A 19,957-nucleotide genomic window follows, 5' to 3' on the forward strand; every position below is an offset into this window, starting at 1 on the left:
ACAATGTATGATAAACATTCATGTATTTGTTTTTTTTTTGTTTTGTTTTGTTTTGTTTTTTTCTATGACATCATAGTGTACAGAATTTGTTTCTGACATGTCATTTAGCTTAGTGCAGAATTTACTACACAGAAAGCCACTCATATTGTTTTATTTATTTATTGATGAACTAATTTTAACCACTTCAATACCGACCACTTAGACACCTTCCTGCCCAGACCAATTTTCAGCTTTCAGCACTGTCGCAATTTGAATGACAATTGCGCTATCATATAACACTGAACCCAAAGAAATTTGTTATCATTTTGTTCCCACAAATAGAGCTTTCTTTTGGTAGTATTTGATCACTTCTGCCATTTTTATTTTGCACAACAAATAAGAAAAGACCGAAAATTTTGAAAAAAACAAGTTTTTCTTTGTTTCTGTTAAATTTTTTGTAAATAAGTATGTTTTCTTCTTCAGTGATGGGCATTGATATGGCTGCACTGATGGGCACTGATAAGGCGGCACTGATGGGCACCAATGAGGTGGCACTGATGAGGTGGCACTGTCGGCACTGATGATGGGCACTGATAGACGGCACTGATGGGCACTGATAGGTGGCACTGGTATGCGGCCCTGATGAGCACTCATAGGTGGCACTGATGGACACTCATAGGTGGCACTGATGGGCACTCATAGGTGGCACTGATGGGCACTCATAGATGGCACTGATGGGCACTCATAGGCAGCACTGATGGACACTCATAGATGGCACTGATGGGCACTCATAGGCAGCACTGATGGACACTCATAGGCGGCACTGATGGGTACTTATGGGTGGCACTGATAAGTGGCACAGATGGGCACTGATAGGTGGCACTCATGGACACTGATGGGTGGCACTGATGACACTAATGGGTGGCATTACTGGGCATCACTGATGTAATTTGTTACATAATGGTGCCAGTCAGTGCCCATTTGTGGGCACTGATTGGCACAGATTGGGCATTCATTTTCGCATGTGGATGGCCATGGGGTACATATCTGGCCATCCACATGTTGCCCCCTTCCCTGGTGGTCCTGGCGGCTTCTCTGGTGGTCCAGTGTGGGCATCCAATCAGCGCAGACCCCCCTGTCAGGAGAGCCGCCGATCAGCTCTCCTCTACTCGCATCTGTCAGACGCGAGTGCGGAAAAGCCGATCAACGGCTTTTCCTATTTACATCGTGATCAGCCGTGATTGGACACGGCTGATCACGTGGTAAAGGGCCTCCCCTGGAGGCTCTTTACTGAGATCAGTGTCGCGTGTGTCAGACTGACACACTGCACCACCGATCGCCCCGATCAGCGCCCCCATGGGCGCGCGACAGCTGTCATCCTGAAGGACTTCATATGACGCCCAGTCAGGATAACTGAACCACCGCCCGGCCGTCATTTTGCTATAGGCCGGGCGGGAAGTGGTTAAGTAAAATGTTGATGTGCATTATGTACTGCATCTTATAGGGGCAAAATGTCCAAAATCATCAATAATTGTAATTTCAATGTTCATAGCAAACCAGATCTGCAATTTACACACTAAACAACACTGCACAATTCATTAATATTTTTAACAATAATAATAATAATAATAATAATAATAATAATAATAATAATAATAATAATAATAATAATATTGTTACTAAAATGTTATTGTTTTAATTTATATTAGTTGAATTACATGTTAATTCATGTAATTTAATTATGCTTTAAATTCTTTAATTTATTATTATTATTATTATTATTATTATTATTATTATTATTATTATTATCATTTTTTGTTGCATTTTACTACTATTCACCTAAACTACTGTATATAGGTCAATGAATAGTTGAGTTAAAGGAGACATACTAAGACATAGCTAGTAAATAGTTTGTTATATTTTTTCATCATGCTGAAAATTAAAAACTTTTTGCCAGACAAATTTCTCAAAAAGAACCGTGTCTATTACTAGAGGAGATTGTAAACAAAGTAATTAGTAAAAAAAAAAAAAAAAACTCTAGTAAACCATATATGAAGTCTATTGAACCGCTCATGCATGAATATTTGTGCTATACACTTTTTTTGTTTTTGTTTATTTTTTTCTATGACAGCATAGTGTACAGGATTGTTTTCTGACATGTTATTTAGCTTGGTGCATGCACAATTTGCTACACAGAAAGCCACTTACATTGTTTTATTTATTTATTCATTGATGAGATAATCTTAAGTAAAATGTTGATCTGTATTATGTACTGCATCTAGGGCAAAATGTCCAAAAGCATCAATAATTTGAATTTCAACAATTAATAGCAAACCAGAGCTGCAGTGTACACACTAAACACCACTGTACAATTAATGATTTTAATAATAAAATATTTTAATAATAATTAATTAATTATGTGCATAGTGCTAGTTATTTAATAATAATAATAATAATAATAATAATAATAATAATAATAATAATACTGTTGTTACTAAAAAATATATAATTTATATTAGTTTAATTAATTTAATTTAACTATACTTTAATGTATTTAATTTATTATTATTATTATTATTATTATTATTATTATTATTATTATTTACATTTTTATTTGCACACATAGTAAGTATACATTTTGTTATATTTTTTCAGCATGCTGAAAATTAAATAACTTTTGCCAGACAAATTTCTCATAAGGAAGCCTGTCTATTACCAGAGGAGACTGTAAAAAAAATAATTAGTAGAAAAAAAACATCATAGTGTACAGCATTTTTTTCTGGCATATCATTTAGCTTAGTGGATGCACTATACAGAAAGAGACTCACATTGTTATATTTATTTAGTTATTGATGAATTCATCTAAAATGTTGATCTGCATTATGTACTGCATGTTATAGGGGCAAAATGTCCAAAAAGCACCAATAATTGTAATTTCAACATTAATAGAAAACTAGAGCTGCAATGTACCCACTAAACAGCACTGTATAATTATTCAATATGTTTAATAATATTAATAATAATATTTTAATAAAAATTATAAATTATTTGCATAGTGATAGTTATAAAAATAATAATAATAATAATAATAATAATAATAATAATAATAATAATAATAATAATAATAATGTTGTTTCTAAAATTGTATTTTTAAAATGTATATTAGTTTAATTATATTTGTTTAATTAATGTAATGTACTGTAATTATATTTTAATGTATTTGATTTATTATTTATTTAATATTATTATTATTATTATTATTATTTACGTTTATTTTTTGGAAACATAGTAAGTATACAGTTAGTTATATTTTTCATCATGCTGAAAGTTAAATAACTTTTGCCAGACAAATTTCTCAAAAGGAACCCTGTCTATTACTAGAGGAGACTGTAAAAAAGTAATTAGTAAAAAAAAAAAAAAAAACCCTAGTGAACCACATGGAGCATTTTGAACCACTCATGCATAAATATTTGTTCTACACAGTAGCCAATGATCTTATTTTTTTTTCTTGACATCATAGTGTACAGGATTTTTTCTGACATGTCATTTAGCTTAGTCCATGCACAATTTACTACACAGAAAGCCATTCACATTGTTATATTTATTTATTTATTGATGAATTAATCTTAAAAGAAAAATGTTGATCTGCATTATGTACTGCATCTTATCGGGGCATCATGTCCAAAATCATCAATAATTGGAATTTCAAAATAATAACAAACTAGAGCTGCAATGTACACACTAAACAGCACTGTACAATTCATCAATTATTTGTATAGTGCTAGTTATTAAAAAATAAAAAAATAATAATAATAATATTGTTGTTACTAAAATTTTATTTTCAATTTAATTTATATTAATTGAATTATACTTTGATTTCATTTAATTATAATTTAATTAATGTATCTTATTATTATTTACATTTTTTATTTGTGTTTTATTACTATTCACCTAAACTAGGTGGGTGAATGAATAGTTAAAGTGAAGAGACATAGTAAGACTTGTATGATGACAGTCTGTATTGGAAAGCAGATGGTGATCAGTAAATTCAGCATCTGTTTCCTGGGGGAATCCGGCAGAAACTTTCATCCAATAAAATCTCAGGTTTGTTGTTCTTTGGTGACTTTTGTTCTATTGTGAATGGAGCGGTCCCACCACTGTAATCATGTGCCGGTCTTGTGGTGTCTCTAGGGGGCGCTCAGCTCAGGTGTCAGTAGTCCCGGGAGAACGGCACACAGAAGGTTTACAATCGCTCTAATAATGAAGAATGATGTCACCGGCTTTACTATTCTCTACAATCTGCTGCCATGTGTGAGATATTGTCACAGCATTCTAAATGTGACTCTAAACTTTCATCCAATAGAACAAACTCCGGCTGTTCCCTGTCTAATAATACTTTACTAAAGAACTGCTTTCCAGTATCAGCAATTCCGAGGAATAAAAGTTATAACGTTTAATAGTTTCTTTTGCTGGATATTCAGGATATATTACATTTAAAATATAGATGCAAGATTCCAAAATAATTAAATTTGTATTAGCATGTAAAATATTAAGAAAAATGTATATTATAATTAAAGATTAAATGTACTGTTCAATAATAATAATAATAATAATAATAATAATAATAATAATAATAATAATAATACTATTTATTATTATTTACTATTATTATTATTATTATTATTTGTGAAGAAATAGTTACATAGTTACATAGTTACATAGTAGGTGAGGTTGAAAAAAAGACACAAGTCCATCAAGTCCAACCTATGTGTGTGATAATATGTCAGTATTACATTGTACATCCCTGTATGTTGTGGTCATTCAGGTGATTATCTAATAATTTTTTGAAACTATCGATTCTCTCCGCTGAGACCACCGCCTGTGGAAGGGAATTCCACATCCTTGCCGTTCTTACAGTAAAGAACCCTCTATGTAGTTTAAGGTTAAATCTCTTTTCTTCTAATTTTAATGAGTGGCCACGTGTCCTGTTAATTTCCCTTCTGCAAAAAAGTTTTCTCCCTATTGTGGGGTCACCAGTACGGTATTTGTACATTGAAATCATATCCCCTCTCAAGCATCTCTTCTTTTTTTTTTTTATTATTATTATACAGGATTCATATAGCACCAACAGTTTACGCAGCGCTTTACAACATTAGGGCAGACAGTACAAGTACAATACAATTCAATACAGGAGGAATCAGAGGGCCCTGCTCATTAGAGCTTACAATCTAGGAGGGAGGGTCAAAGTATACAAAAGGGTAATAGCTGTGGGGGATGAGCTAATGGAGAAAATAGTGCAGTTTTTAGATGGAGGCAGGATAGGCTTCTCTGAAGAGGAAAGTTTTCAGAGATCGCCTAAATGTGGATACATTTGGAGACAGTCTGAAAGATTGGGGTAGGGAATTCCAGAGGATGGGCGAGGCTGGGGAGAAGTCCTGGAGGCGGATATGGGAGGAGGTGATGAGGGAGCTAGAGAGCAGATGGTCTTGGGAGGAACGGAGATGGCGATTAGGTTGGTATTTTGAGACTAGGCTAGTGATGTAGCTGGGGGCAGAGTTGTGGATGGCTTTGTAACTTATTGTTAGTATTTTGAATTTAATTCGTTGGGCGAGTGGCAGCCAATGGAGGGATTGGCAGAGGGGGATAGCAGACACTGAGCGGTTTGTAGGGTGGATGAGTCTTGCAGGAGCATTCATGATGGACTGAAGGGGGATAGTCTATTTAAAGGTAAGCCAATGAGGAGGGAGTTGCAGTAGTCGAGGCGAGAGATAACCAGGGAGTGAATCAGGAGCTTTGTGGTTTCTATGGTTAGAAAGGGACGTAGTTTAGAGATGTTGCAGAGGTTGAAGTGGCAAGCTTAGGAAAGTGATTGGATGTGGGGCCGAAAGGAGAGTTCAGAATCCAAGAAAACACTGACATGGACATTCATTGTACTGTTCATTTAAGCACAAGAGAATCCATTTTGTTCTCACTGTTGAAATGTGTTCTGTAATCTTCACCTAACACAGAGACACTTCTCCTACTAAACGCTCTCTACTCCCCCCTCCCTCCTCAAGGTTTTACTTTTCCAATTGTTCTATTCGCTAGTTTTTAATAATATATTTCTATTTGTTAGCTTTTAATAACATATTTCTATTTGTTAGTTTTTAATAACATCTCACACCACCCCTTTCTTATCTATGTATAAAATAACATGTAATAATACATTTTCACTGAACGGACATTTTAAACACAGTGATTGAGTGCTGTGAATTATTATTATTATTTTATTATTATACAATATTTATATAGCGCCAACAGTTTACGTAGCGCTTTACAACTTGAGGGTAGACAGTACAAATACAATACAATTTGATACAGTAGGAATCAGAGGGCCCTGCTCACTTAGAGCTTACAATCTAAGAGGGAAGGTTAAGAGATACAAGAGGTAATAGCTGTGGGTGATGTGCTGATTGAGAAGATAAATGTACAGTTGTTAGGTGGGGGCCAGATAGGCTTCTCTGAAGAGATGAGTTTTCAGGGATCGTCTGAAAGTGGATAAGGTAGGAGAAAATCGGACGGATTGGGGAAGAGCATTCCAGAGGATGGGGGAGGCTCTGGAGAAGTCCTGAAGGCGAGCATGGGATGAGGTGACAAGGGAGTTTGAGAGCAGGAGGTCTTGGGAGGAGCGAAGAGAACGATTAGGTTGGTATTTTGTGACTAGGTTAGAGATGTAGCTAGGGGCCAGGTTGTGGATGGCTTTGTAAGTTATAGTTAGTATCTTGAATTTAATTCGGTGACTGAGTGGCAGCCAATGGAGGGATTGGCAGAGGGGTGTAGCAGACGCTGAGCGGTTTGTGTGGTGGATGAGCCTGGCCGCAGCGTTCATGATGGACTGAAGTGGGGATAGCCTATTTAGAGGTAAACCAATGAGGAGGGAGTTGCAGTAGTCAAGGCGGGAGATGACCAGGGAGTGGATTAGAAGCTTTGTGGTGTCATTGGGTAGGAAGGGGCGTATCTTGGAGATGTTGCGAAGACAGAGGCGGCAAGCTTTGGATAGTGATAGAATGTGGGGTCGAAAGGTTAGTTCAGAGTCCAGGATTACACCTAGGACCTTGGCGTGGGGAGATGGGTTGATAGTTGAGCCGTTGATCTTGACAGGGAGATCAGGGGAAGTGGCACCTGAGGGAGGAAATATCATGAGCTCGGTTTTGGATAGGTTGAGTTTGAGAAAGTGATGTGACATCCAGGCTGATATGTCTGCTAATAAGTTGGTAATGCGTGAGGAGACAGATGGAGAGAGCTGGGGGGTGGAGAGATAGATTTGGGTGTCATCAGCGTAGAGATGATATTTAAAGCCGTGGGAGGCAATCAATTGACCCAGGGAGGTGGTGTAGATTGAGAAAAGGAGAGGTCCGAGAACAGAACCTTGGGGGACCCCGACGGAAAAAGGAAGAGGAGAAGAGGAAGTAGAGTTGTAAGTGACACTGAAGGAGCGGTGGGATAGGTAGGATGAGAACCAGCGAAGAGTACAGTCACGGAGACCAAAGGAGTGGAGTATTTTGAGGAGGAGGGGGTGGTCCACTGTGTCAAAGGCAGCAGAGAGGTCCAGGAGAAGTAGTACAGAATAGTGTCCATTGGCTTTAGCCATTAGTAGGTCATTTGAGAGTTTAAGGAGAGCAGTTTCCGTGGAGTGTTGAGGGCGAAAACCGGACTGAAGGGGATCAAGAAGTTTATTCATGGTCAGATGGTCGCTTAATCGGTTGTAGACCAGTCTTTCAAGAAGTTTGGAGGAGAAGGAGAGTAAGGAGATGGGACGTAAGTTGTTGAGATTGGTGGGATCCAGTGAGGGCTTTTTTAGTATGGGGGTGACTAGCGCATGTTTTAGAGAGTTTGGGAAGATGCCACAAGAGAGGGAGAGGTTGAAAATGTGAGTTAGAGAGCGTAGAATCGAGTCAGAGGGTGAGCGTAGCATTTGCGAGGGAACAGGATCCAGGGGGCAAGTGGTTAGATGAGTGCTAGATAAAAGTTTAGCAACCTCAGTAGTAGTAGCAGGGTTGAATGAGGGAAGTAATGATTGTATCTGTGGACATGGAGTGTTGCATGGGGGAGGTTTTTGCGCATTGGCGATCTCCTCATGAATTGTATCAATCTTAGTTTTGAAGTGATTGGCAATCTCCTGGGCAGTGAGTGAGTTGGTGGGTGGAGGCAGTGGAGGACAGAGTAGAGTGTTGAAGGTAGAGAAGAGTTGACGTGGACTGGATGAGAAGGTGTTGATGAGTGTGATAAAGTAGGTCTGTTTGGCAGTGTGAAGGCAGGAGTAGTATTTTAGGAGGGCAGATTTATATTGTGTGAAGTCTTCCTGGGTCTTAGTCTTATGCCACAGGCGCTCAAGAGCGCGGCTACGTTTTCTGAGACTTCTGGTGTCATCTGTTTGCCAGGGTTGTAGCAATCGGGGCCTAATTCTGCGTGTAGTGAGGGGGGCCAGCTTGTCTAGGGAGGAAGACAGTGAGCTGTTGTAAACGAAAGTAGCTAGGTTGGGACAGGACAGGGGGGAGATTTTGTCATAGAGGTGATCAGTAGCAGAGTAGAGAAGAGAAGGGTTGAGGTGGCGAAGGTTTCTGCGTGTAACTGTTAGGCGGTTGGAGGGAGAAGAGGTGGAAGACAAGGAGAGAGCAAAACGAATAAGGTGGTGATCAGAGAGTGGGAGTGGATTGTTGGAAAGGTTGCACGGAGTGCACAGATAGGAGAAGGCAAGGTCAAGGGTGTTGCCATTGGAGTGGGTAGGAGCCTGTATCCATTGCTTCAGGTCAAGCGATGAGGTTAGACTGAGAAGTTTAGAAGTAATAGTAGTGTTAGTGTTGACAGGGATGTTGAAGTCCCCAAGAATAATTGTGGGGATTTCAGAAGAGAGAAAGTAGGGTAGCCAGGCAGAGAAGTCATCAAGAAAGGCTGATACCGGTCCAGGGGGCCGGTAGATGACAGCAATTCTTAGAGAAATGGGAGAGAAAAGACGAATGCAGTGTGCCTCAAAAGAGGAGAGTATCAGAGAGGGAGGTGGGTGAAGAACCTGATAGGTGCTGCATGGAGCTAGAAGGATTCCCTCTCCACCTCCCTTCCGTCCACTTGGTCTGGGGGAGTGAGTCCAGAGAAGGCCCCCATGGGAGAGGGAAGCAGGAGAAATAGTATCCGATTCATGAAGCCAGGTTTCAGTAATGGCAAGTAGGTTAAAGGAATTTGTGATGAAGAGGTCGTGGAGGGCGGTGAGTTTGTTGCAGACAGAACGTGCATTCCACAGGGCACAGGAAAAGGGGGGGCTGGTATTGGAAAGAGGAATAGAGACCAAGTTCTGTGGGTTGCGGCTCCTGCCAGAGGGTGTAGGGGGATGGGAGCAATGGGCAATGACAGATGATGGTGGCCCAGGGTTTGGGGATATGTCACCAGAGATTAGGAGAAGCAGGAGGGTGAGGGAGGTAATGTGGGACTGTGATTTATGTGAAGGGGCATGTTTCAGAGTACTGGAGGTTTTATCAGTGTATGGATGTAGAATGAGCGAGAGTTGGTAAGAGCAGTAGTAGGGGGAAGACAGAAGGCAGGGTGATATGTATAAGCAGGCGGGTGGAGAGGGGGGGTGAAGGTAAGAGAGTTTGAGGAGAGAGGTCAGGAGTGTCAGAAGTAGTGGTAGAGAGTGCATGTTACAGAGTGGAAGGAGAGCTTAAGAGAGAGACAGGGTCACCTGTAGTCTGTTAGCTGCTTTCCAGTGCAGATTGCTGTAATTGTTTGCTTCGTGCAATCGCTGAAGTGCAGAGAATGAAGTGCATATCACTTGTAGAAAGAATCACTTAGAGATAGAAGCCTTAAGGATAGAAGCCCCTGCAATGTGCACCCCCCAGCAATGTGCTGACCCCTTAAGGATGCTCAAATATATACTGTTATAGGGGTGGGGTTGAAGTTCGTTAATTAATCATGAGTGACTATAAGAGTGCCTGGCAATCAAAGTGAACTTTTTGCTTCAAAAGTCAGAATAGCAAGAGGCCAAGACAAGATCAACACATAAAACTTAGGTAAGACAGTCCAGAAAAACAAATAATGTCATGGTTGTTCGCACAGGGCAGCAGATAGAGAAGGCCACATACCAGAGACACACACACACAGAGACAGCAGGCAGATTCCAATTTCAGTTAACGGTGGAAGATGTGGATGAGCTGACACATACCAGAGACACACACACACAGAGACAGCAGGCAGATTCCAATTTCAGTTAACGGTGGAAGATGTGGATGAGCTGACACATACCAGAGACACACACACAGAGACAGCAGGCAGATTCCAATTTCAGTTAACGGTGGAAGATGTGGATGAGCTGACACATACCAGAGACACACACACACAGAGACAGCAGGCAGATTCCAATTTCAGTTAACGGTGGAAGATGTGGATGAGCTGACACATACCAGAGACACACACACACAGAGACAGCAGGCAGATTCCAATTTCAGTTAACGGTGGAAGATGTGGATGAGCTGACACATACCAGAGACACACACACACAGAGACAGCAGGCAGATTCCAATTTCAGTTAACGGTGGAAGATGTGGATGAGCTGACACATACCAGAGACACACACACACAGAGACAGCAGGCAGATTCCAATTTCAGTTAACGGTGGAAGATGTGGATGAGCTGACACATACCAGAGACACACACACACAGAGACAGCAGGCAGATTCCAATTTCAGTTAACGGTGGAAGATGTGGATGAGCTGACACATACCAGAGACACACACACACAGAGACAGCAGGCAGATTCCAATTTCAGTTAACGGTGGAAGATGTGGATGAGCTGACACATACCAGAGACACACACACACAGAGACAGCAGGCAGATTCCAATTTCAGTTAACGGTGGAAGATGTGGATGAGCTGACACATACCAGAGACACACACACACAGAGACAGCAGGCAGATTCCAATTTCAGTTAACGGTGGAAGATGTGGATGAGCTGACACATACCAGAGACACACACACACAGAGACAGCAGGCAGATTCCAATTTCAGTTAACGGTGGAAGATGTGGATGAGCTGACACATACCAGAGACACACACACACAGAGACAGCAGGCAGATTCCAATTTCAGTTAACGGTGGAAGATGTGGATGAGCTGACACATACCTGTAAAGAGACAGAAGGAATGATCAGGTGAGGCAGAGAATGAAGTGCATATCACTTGTAGAAAGAATCACTTAGAGATAGAAGCCTTAAGGATAGAAGCCCCTGCAATGTGCACCCCCCAGCAATGTGCACCCCCCAGTGAATCTGTTCCTGCAGCTGCAGTATTAACTTTGTTTTAGAGTCCCAATCAGAAATCAGTCATATCAGCTTGGCGAGTCATAACAGGAGTTTGGCAGAGTCTCCAGAAGGAACCGCGCTTCGATCGGGATCATCGGGAAACGCAGACCTCAAATGCCGGCTAGGTAAGCTGCCCTTAAGCTTGCTATATTTCTGCCTTTTCCTATGTATCCTATCTGTCGGTTCTCAAGGAAACCAGACCACTCTCGGACCTTTCTGGTTGGGTAACGTGTGTGTGTGAATGTGTTTGTGTCCCCCTTCATGGGTTGGACTGTGTGTGGATAGGGAAAATCCTCTGCAGTTCCCTGCGTTGACTCCTTGTGGGCGACCTGGGTCAGAGGCGCATGGTAGGGTCAGATAAAACTCACAGAGAAGAGAGGAGACGAGGAGGGTCTCTTAATGAGTGTTTTGTCTATTGTCATAAACCCCTTTGTCATAAACCACTATCCAAGTAGATAAGTGGAGACTATTCTTGTAAATCTGCAGATTTGCTGTACTATTTGTTTTAGAGGCAAGAGGGTATAGGCACAAGTAGAGAAGACTGGCCAGTCATTATGGGCATTAAATTAATTAAGGGAATGAAGGGAGAGAGGCCTTCAGAAAACACCCAGCGCAAGATGAGTGCTAGAGAATATATGAACCGAAGGTACGGTTCCGCCTATACTGAGCCCCTAGATAAATGGGTAGAATGGACAAAGGGAACAGCTAAACCTTTAAAATCTGAGGGGACTTTTGATTTACAAGTATGGCAAACTTTTCTGCACGATTATGGCCCACTACTGTGCAGTGAAGGAACGTGGAGAATAGCTTGCACATGGGAGACAGAAGCTAAAGTAGCAACTCAAACTGGCTTGACGGAGATATTTAATAAAAGTTCTGCCCAAATTTACTACATTTGGCCAGAAGACTCTGTAGAGGAGGACCCCCCACCTTATGTGGCTGCCAGTTTGGCTTTAAGGGGTCCACGCACAAAAGCAAAAGAATTAGATTACATGGAACACACAAAAGATGAGCTATGCAATATAGTAGAGAGCAGAGGTTTAACAGCCCCATATCAACCTACAAAGAGGATTTTGGTTCGTATCCTAGAAACAAATGATTATCATTAATCAAAAGGCACATATGCAAAACTAGATCTCTCTGAACGTAAGGCTTTGGCCAGAGAAAGAGAGATAGAGTCTGAAGTTCCAGAGCAAACCATAATTTCCAAATTGTGGCAGCAAGATGAAGAGAGAAGGAAGGGAGATGCCAGCCCTTCTGCCCCTGGCATAGAGCAATCTGTTGCAGTTTATCCTGTCAGAACCCAATTAGTTTTTGAAGGTGATGTTGTTGACAGTAAGTCTCAAATTAAATGGCATGTACCTTTTAGTCCCCAAGATATGAGAGCCATTTTAGAGGGATTTGCAAACAAACTTAGCGCTGCACAGGAAACATATGAGGCTTCTGCTACTGACATTCATCAGCTTCTTATTAAAGCAATGGGAAGCAACATGTCTGGCTATATACTTAAAGAATGTGGTGTAGACGTCAAAAATCTAGGTAAGATGGTTAGTGGACGGGAGGTTTGTGAGAAATTGAAGGAAAAATTGCCCCAAATATATGGACAAACCAGACATGCTGAATGTATGAATGCTAAGCAAGGGAAAGAGGAAGCAGCAGGGGCTTATTGGAGGCGGTTAAGCGATATGGCTGAGGAAGTAGGCATTAAAATAGAGGAAGAGAAGGCGGGAGAAACTGCAAGTCCATCTACACAACTGGTGAAACAAAGGTTTCTTGATGGTTTAATACCCCAGTTGAAAGAAAAGTTGTTCACAGCCAGGCCTGAGGCAGGCAATGTGTCTATTCGAGATGGCCTGCCTATCCTGTTATCCATAGAAAAACAGGATTAACCAAAAAGACAGCAAACCCAAGGTTATGTACATGGGGAAGCAGAGAGGAAGAGGAAGAGGCAAAGGCAATTTCAGAAATCATGGCAATCGGGGACCAATTATATGCTACAATTGTGATGTTGAAGGACACATAGCCAAATTCTGCCATCTTCCTGACCGTAGACTGGAAAAGAGCTTAGAGGCACCTCATGCTGATCCCAGTTCTCTGCCAAAAGCAGTGGATCAGGCATAGGAAAATGGCATGCCAGTATCAATCATGTTAAATAGGGGAGACAATGGTCCAGAGGCCAGAGTAAAAGTATTTTTACAAGAACTCCCCTATCCTGGAGGAGAAACAGAATTAACCTGTGCAAGCCGAAGTGTTTTTAATATAGAGGACTTACCTCCAGGTTGATTATCTACAAATGTTATCTCTGGTGTTGGCCTAACCGGGACCTCTACTGATTTGGTTGAGTCCAAGCCACTTAAACTCAGGCTAGGACAGCAAACAGAAATTGTTACTAAAGTGTTAGTTTCAGACACAGTTCCTACCAATCTTTTGGGAGCTGACATTTTGAACCAAATTTTAGCAAACATAGACTACACTCCTACAGGAGTCCAAGTGGTCAGTAGTCTGTCAGGAGAAGTTTTAAATTCTGCCTGTGGAGTATTTTTAATCCAGGACTCCACTCCGCCATTTCCACCAGAATTGAAAGTGATTCCCACTGAATTATGGGCCACCAGCAAATATGATGTAGGTCTGCTGGATTGCACCCCAGTCATGATAAAAATTAAACCAGGAGCCCATCTCCCACAGATTAAACAGTACCCACTGAGTATTGCTCAGACTGAGGGGATAAAGGATCAAATCACTCAACTGAAAGCAGCACGGGTTGTTGTACCAATTAAGTCCCAGGTCAATACACCCCTGTTCCCAATTGCAAAGAAGCCAGACAAGAAGGGTGGGCAGGTGACATATCGCATGGTGCATGATTTGAGAGCCATTAACAATATAATAGAGGCAGATACCCCGATCGTGCCCAACCCCCACACTTTACTAAGTGGAATACCTGCCTCCAGCACCTGCTTTACAGTGATTGATCTTGCAAATGCTTTCTTTTTGGTGCCCCTGCACCGATTGCTGGCACCCTTTTTTCATTTACCCATGATGCCCAAAAGTTAGCATGGACAAGATTGCCCCAAGGCTGTGTGAGTAGCCCCTCTGAATATAATACTGCATTAAAGCAAGTATTGGACCAATGGTCCCCCTCACACCCAAACACAGTTTTGCTTCAGTACATAGACGATTTGCTTATTTGTTCCGATATAAAGGACATTTGTAGCAGAGAAACAGTAAGCCTTCTCATGTTTCTCTATAACAGTAACAACAAAGTTAGCAAAGAAAGCTACAATACTGCCAAGAGAAAGTGATCTTCCTGGGTCACTGCATTTCACATGGAATCCGTCACCTAACCCCAGATCGAGTTAAAACTCTACAAAACTTTGAAAAGCCAAGAAATGTACGGCAACTACGTGCCTTCCTGGGGTTAGTGGGATATTGTAGCGACTGGATTCCAAATGCATCAGAACTTATGGCTCCTCTATATGAGGCTACCACTAGAAACCCTTTCAAACTCACATGGGACAATGAATTGCAGATGAAGGAGCTTATTAAAATTTTGTCTGAAGCTCCCGCCATTGGACTTCCTGACTATACTAAGACTTTCTCGTTGTTCTGTCACCCAGCTACATGGAGACAAACAGAGGCCTGTGATGTATGTATCAGCCTCATTAGACCCTGTCATCAAAGGCTCTCCCAGTTGTATGCGAGCCATAGCAGCCTGCATTTTGCTGCTAGACAAAGTAACTGAGCTTGTACTAGATTCTGCTCTGATCCTGTATGTGCCACATGCAGTACAGGAAATCATGAATCAAGTAAATACCAGACATGTGTCTGCCAGTAGATTTGACAAGTACCAGTCTGCTCTTTTTGCTCCATCGAATTTAACAATCAAACGATGTGTTACTTTAAATCCGGCTACTCTTCTTCCTATAATTGATGAGGAAGATGCAACAAATGGTACTGATGTAGAACCTGAGAGTTTTTCTCATGATTGTATGGCTCTTATGGAGGTAGAAAGGAGGGAGGTGTCATCCTAATGGGCACTGTATGTTTTTAGAGGTGAGCCCCCATCCCAATTTTTTCCAAACACAAGCACCCCCTATCGGAGTGCAATTCCTCTAACGGGACTTTTTACACGGGGTTATCTCTAATAAAGTAGAAAGTAGTAGAAATTTTTAGTTTTTGTATAGAAGTATTGTAGTTTATTGGTTTAACATCTAAAAATCATTACACATGACCTAACCGTATATACAATAAAATGGATGCATGTAAATGGGAGGAAATAATTCTATGAGGAAGTGACCAATTGCAATAATACAGGTAAATAGAAAACCAATGATCATAGAAACATGACGTTTCGAGGTAAGCAAAAGGGTTGACCTCTTCTTCAGGGGTAACGACAATTGGTCAGAGTGGGTATTTCATCTAAAAAGTTAACAGAAAGCAGAGCAAACGTAAGTGGATGAATATCTCAGACATTCACAGCAGGAGGCAGTAGAGAGCATTTAGTTTACATTACAAAGGTCAGTTAACATTTAACATATGTTACATCATTAGTAAATTCTAGGCATATACATGCAGAGATTTCATACTGACCCCTTAAAATTCATATAAGCATTCCCAAGGACATTTCCAGCATCCAGTGTGACTCAAGAGTTTGCCGTCCGTCACGGCCACACAGGGATCACAGAACCAAAGTTCAAGGAGATAGAGAGGAAACCAAGTAGATCACAGGAGTAAGAGCCAGGGTGGACTGAGGTTGCTTCACAAAGGATATCCCCCATAAAAAGGAACAGACATAATCCCCCCCTTTTCCCACTACGAGGGCTTAAAACAGCCTGCTCGATGGAGTTGGAGGGTGGAGGGTACGATCCCACTGCAATAAAAATATTTCAATGAGAATCTCAAGGGAGAGCCTAGTATGAATACAATACTATTCTCAAAAATATAAGTAGTATTGGGGTTCGCAGATAAAATCCACCCGAAATTGTAAGTATAACACATGTCAAACACGTACCTAGAAAATGGAGGTGAGTGGAATCAGATCATAGATCCCAATATTAAGCAGCAAGGAGATATTTAGATAAAACCCCAGATTAAAGTGGGCAAGAGTCCAAAAAGGTATGCAGGTTCCCTGGTTGAGTGTAAGCCCGCATAGGTCTGCAGATTATAAAACACATCAGGGAAATATTGTAAGTAAATAAACGGTTAATCAGCTGTATAGTTTACAAAACTCCCAAACAGAGGTGATCCATAAGTTTACCTGCCTGTCCTTACTTCCTCCAAGCACGTCTGTGTGGTGTCAGAACCAGCTGGTAAGTGCAGAGCCAGAGGAGTTTAAATGTGTGTTTGCTGCAGTGGGTGTTGATGTCCAATCAGTGACCTGATTGGCTTGCTGCTTAATATTGGGATCTATGATCTGATTCCACTCACCTCCATTTTCTAGGTACGTGTTTGACATGTGTTATACTTACAATTTCGGGTGGATTTTATCTGCGAACCCCAATACTACTTATATTTTTGAGAATAGTATTGTATTCATACTAGGCTCTCCCTTGAGATTCTCATTGAAATATTTTTATTGCAGCGGGATCGTACCCCCCACCCTCCAACTCCATCGAGCAGGCTGTTTTAAGCCCTTGTAGTGGGAAAAGGGGGGATTATGTCTGTTCCTTTTTATGGGGGATATCCTTTGTGAAGCAGCCTCAGTCCACCCCGGCTCTCACTCCTGTGATCTACTTGGTTTCCTCTCTATCTCCTTGAACATTGGTTCTGTGATCCCTGTGTGACTGTGACGGACGGCAAACTCTTGATTCGCACTGGATGCTGGAAATGTCCTTGGGAATGCTTATATGAATTTTAAGGGGTCAGTATGAAATCTCTGCATGTATATGCCTAGAATTTACTAATGATGTAACATATGTTAAATGTTAACTGACCTTTGTAATGTAAACTAAATGTTTTCTACTGCCTCCTGCTGTGAATGCCTGAGATATTCATCCACTTACGTTTGCTCTGCTTTCTGTTAACTTTTTAGATGAAATACCCACTCTGACCAATTGTCGTTACCCCTGAAGAAGAGGTCAACCCTTTTGCTTACCTCAAAACGTTGTGTTTCTATGATCATTGGTTTTCTATTTACCTGTATTATTGCAATTGGTCACTTCCTCATAGAATTATTTCTTCCCATTTACATTCATCCATTTTATTGTATATACGGTTAGGTCATGTGTAATGATTTTTAGATGTTAAACCAATAAACTACAATACTTTTATACAAAAACTAAAAATTTCTACTACTTTCTACTTTATTAGAGGTAACCCCGTGTAAAAAGTCCCTTAGAGGTAGAAAGGGCCTCTGTCACACCCGCAAAAGATGAGCCTTTATCAGATTGTGACACACACTTATTCATAGATGGTTCCAGATTTTACACTGATGATGGTCAGCCACACACAGGGTTTGCTGTAACCACTATAGACACCATTTTACATCAGGAAGCATTGAAACCCCAGATGTCAGCACAGGAAGCGGAGTTGTGTGCTGTAGTCAAAGCATGTCATCTCCTAGAGAATCAAAGGGGAAACATTTACACTGACAGCAGATATGCATTTGGAATAGCCCACGATTTTGGGCCTATCTGGAAAGCACGGAACTTTCTGACTAGTGCAGGGAAGCCAGTGAGACATGCAAAACTCATATGCCCCGTACATACGGTCCGACATTGATCGGACATTCCGACAACAAAATCCTAGGATTTTTTCCAACGGATGTTGGCTCAAACTTGTTTTGTGTACACACGGTCGCACAAAGTTGTCGGAATTTCCGATCGCCAACAACACGGTGACGTCAACCACGTACAACGAGACTAGAAAAGGCCAGTTCAGAACCAAGCGCGGCACCCTTTGGGCTCCTTTTGCTAATCTCTTGTTAGTAAAAGTTTGGTGAGAGACGATTCGCGCTTTTTCAGACTCGTGGTTTTCAGATCGTTTTCTGCTGTTCATGTTGTGCCTGTGGGTTTGTATCTGCTCTTCAGTGCGTGCAAGCAAGCTCCGCGTGACTTAGTCATTGTGTTCTTGTTCGTTCGTTACTGTTTTTCAGGTCGCTCTTCACAGGCCTTGCTATTCTTCAGTGCATTCTGTTACTTCGTTCTGAGCAGCCGACCGTTTTCTAGTCATGTTGCGTATACGTACTCCTCGTAGAGTTTGTGCTGTGCGGGGGCTTGGTGTTGGGGTCCTGACCTTGACACAAGTCCAGTCCATGAACAGGGTGGGGAGGAGTTCATTGATCAAGAATTGGTTGCTTCAGCGTGACCAGTTCTCTCATATGCCTTTGCTCCGTGAGATCCGTGAGAATAATCCTGATGATTTCAGGAACTTTCTCCGGATGACGGACCCCGTATTTCACCATTTGTTGGCTTCGCTGACCCCCTATATCAGCAGGCAGGATACCTGCATGAGGCAAGCCATCACTCCAGAGCAGAGGCTCCTCGCTACTCTGCGATACTTGGCGATAGAGAGAAGCCTGCAGGACCTCAAGTTCTCGACAGGCATCTCCCCCCAGGCTCTGGGTATCAATATCCCAGAGACCTGTTCAGCCATAATCAAGGTCCTGCAGAAGGAGTATATGAAGGTAAGATTTTTATCCCTTTATATCACATTTTATTGTATTGAATGTTTGCTAATATATTGTATTTCTTTCCTCATTCCCGAATTACCATGATTGTAATATGCTGTGAATGTCCCCTTTGTTCTCATGCATGCTGGATTTTTATGTAATTATTTTTTTTGTCCTTCATACATATTTGCCTTCACTTACGTCCCCAGCATGGTCTCCTGGCCCTATATTCACCTCATGTAGTCACTTAACAATGTATTTTATCAGCTCCATAGTAGTGCTTTACCCCAAACACCCCCTAAAATGTTTAGAAATGTGATTTGTGCTTTAAATTCAGGCAGAGTGCCAGAGGCTTTTTTTGTAGTATCCCCAAATCATTTTTATTAACCCTCCCTCCCCCCAACTGCTAAGTCAGCTGATCCCAATTCTCTATCTATCCTCAATCATCTATCTGCTGACTTTGACAAACCCATACACACTATACCCATCTCTTTTGTGGTCAGATTTATGGATGAATTCCCCAAAGCATGTAGGGCAAGGGCCTGCCTGTATACTTTCAAATGGTACTGTTTAAAGTTTTTATATCCTATTATTATCTTGATAGGTAATAGCAGAATGTCCAAATGTGCTCAAATGTGTACAGTGTGTATTTAAATCTTTGTATTATGACACTTCTTACCTGTCTAGTGGGCTGCCAATGGGCTGTAACTAAGGAGGGGCTGTTCAAAGTAATACCCTGTATTTAGGCATTCATCTCTCAATGAAGTAGAGAGGGTTACCTGTCCAAGATTCCCCCCTATAATGTTAGAAATGGCCCATGAGAGGGGGGGAGGGGGAATATGATAGGTGTACCTTATACTTTGGTGTTGTAAAATTCCCCTTAATAAATGTTATCTGGGTGTTGGCCAAGAATGTTTGTGTCTAATCTGCTTTTCATGTTTATGTGCAAAAATACTAAGTTTTTTGTTTTCCTCAACAGTTTCCTTCCACGCCACAGGAATGGCAGACTTTGCCCAGCGGTGGGACTTTCCTAACTGCGGAG

This window comes from Aquarana catesbeiana, unplaced genomic scaffold (assembly GCF_042186555.1).
Source record: "Aquarana catesbeiana isolate 2022-GZ unplaced genomic scaffold, ASM4218655v1 unanchor215, whole genome shotgun sequence".
Lineage (NCBI taxonomy): Eukaryota > Metazoa > Chordata > Amphibia > Anura > Ranidae > Aquarana > Aquarana catesbeiana.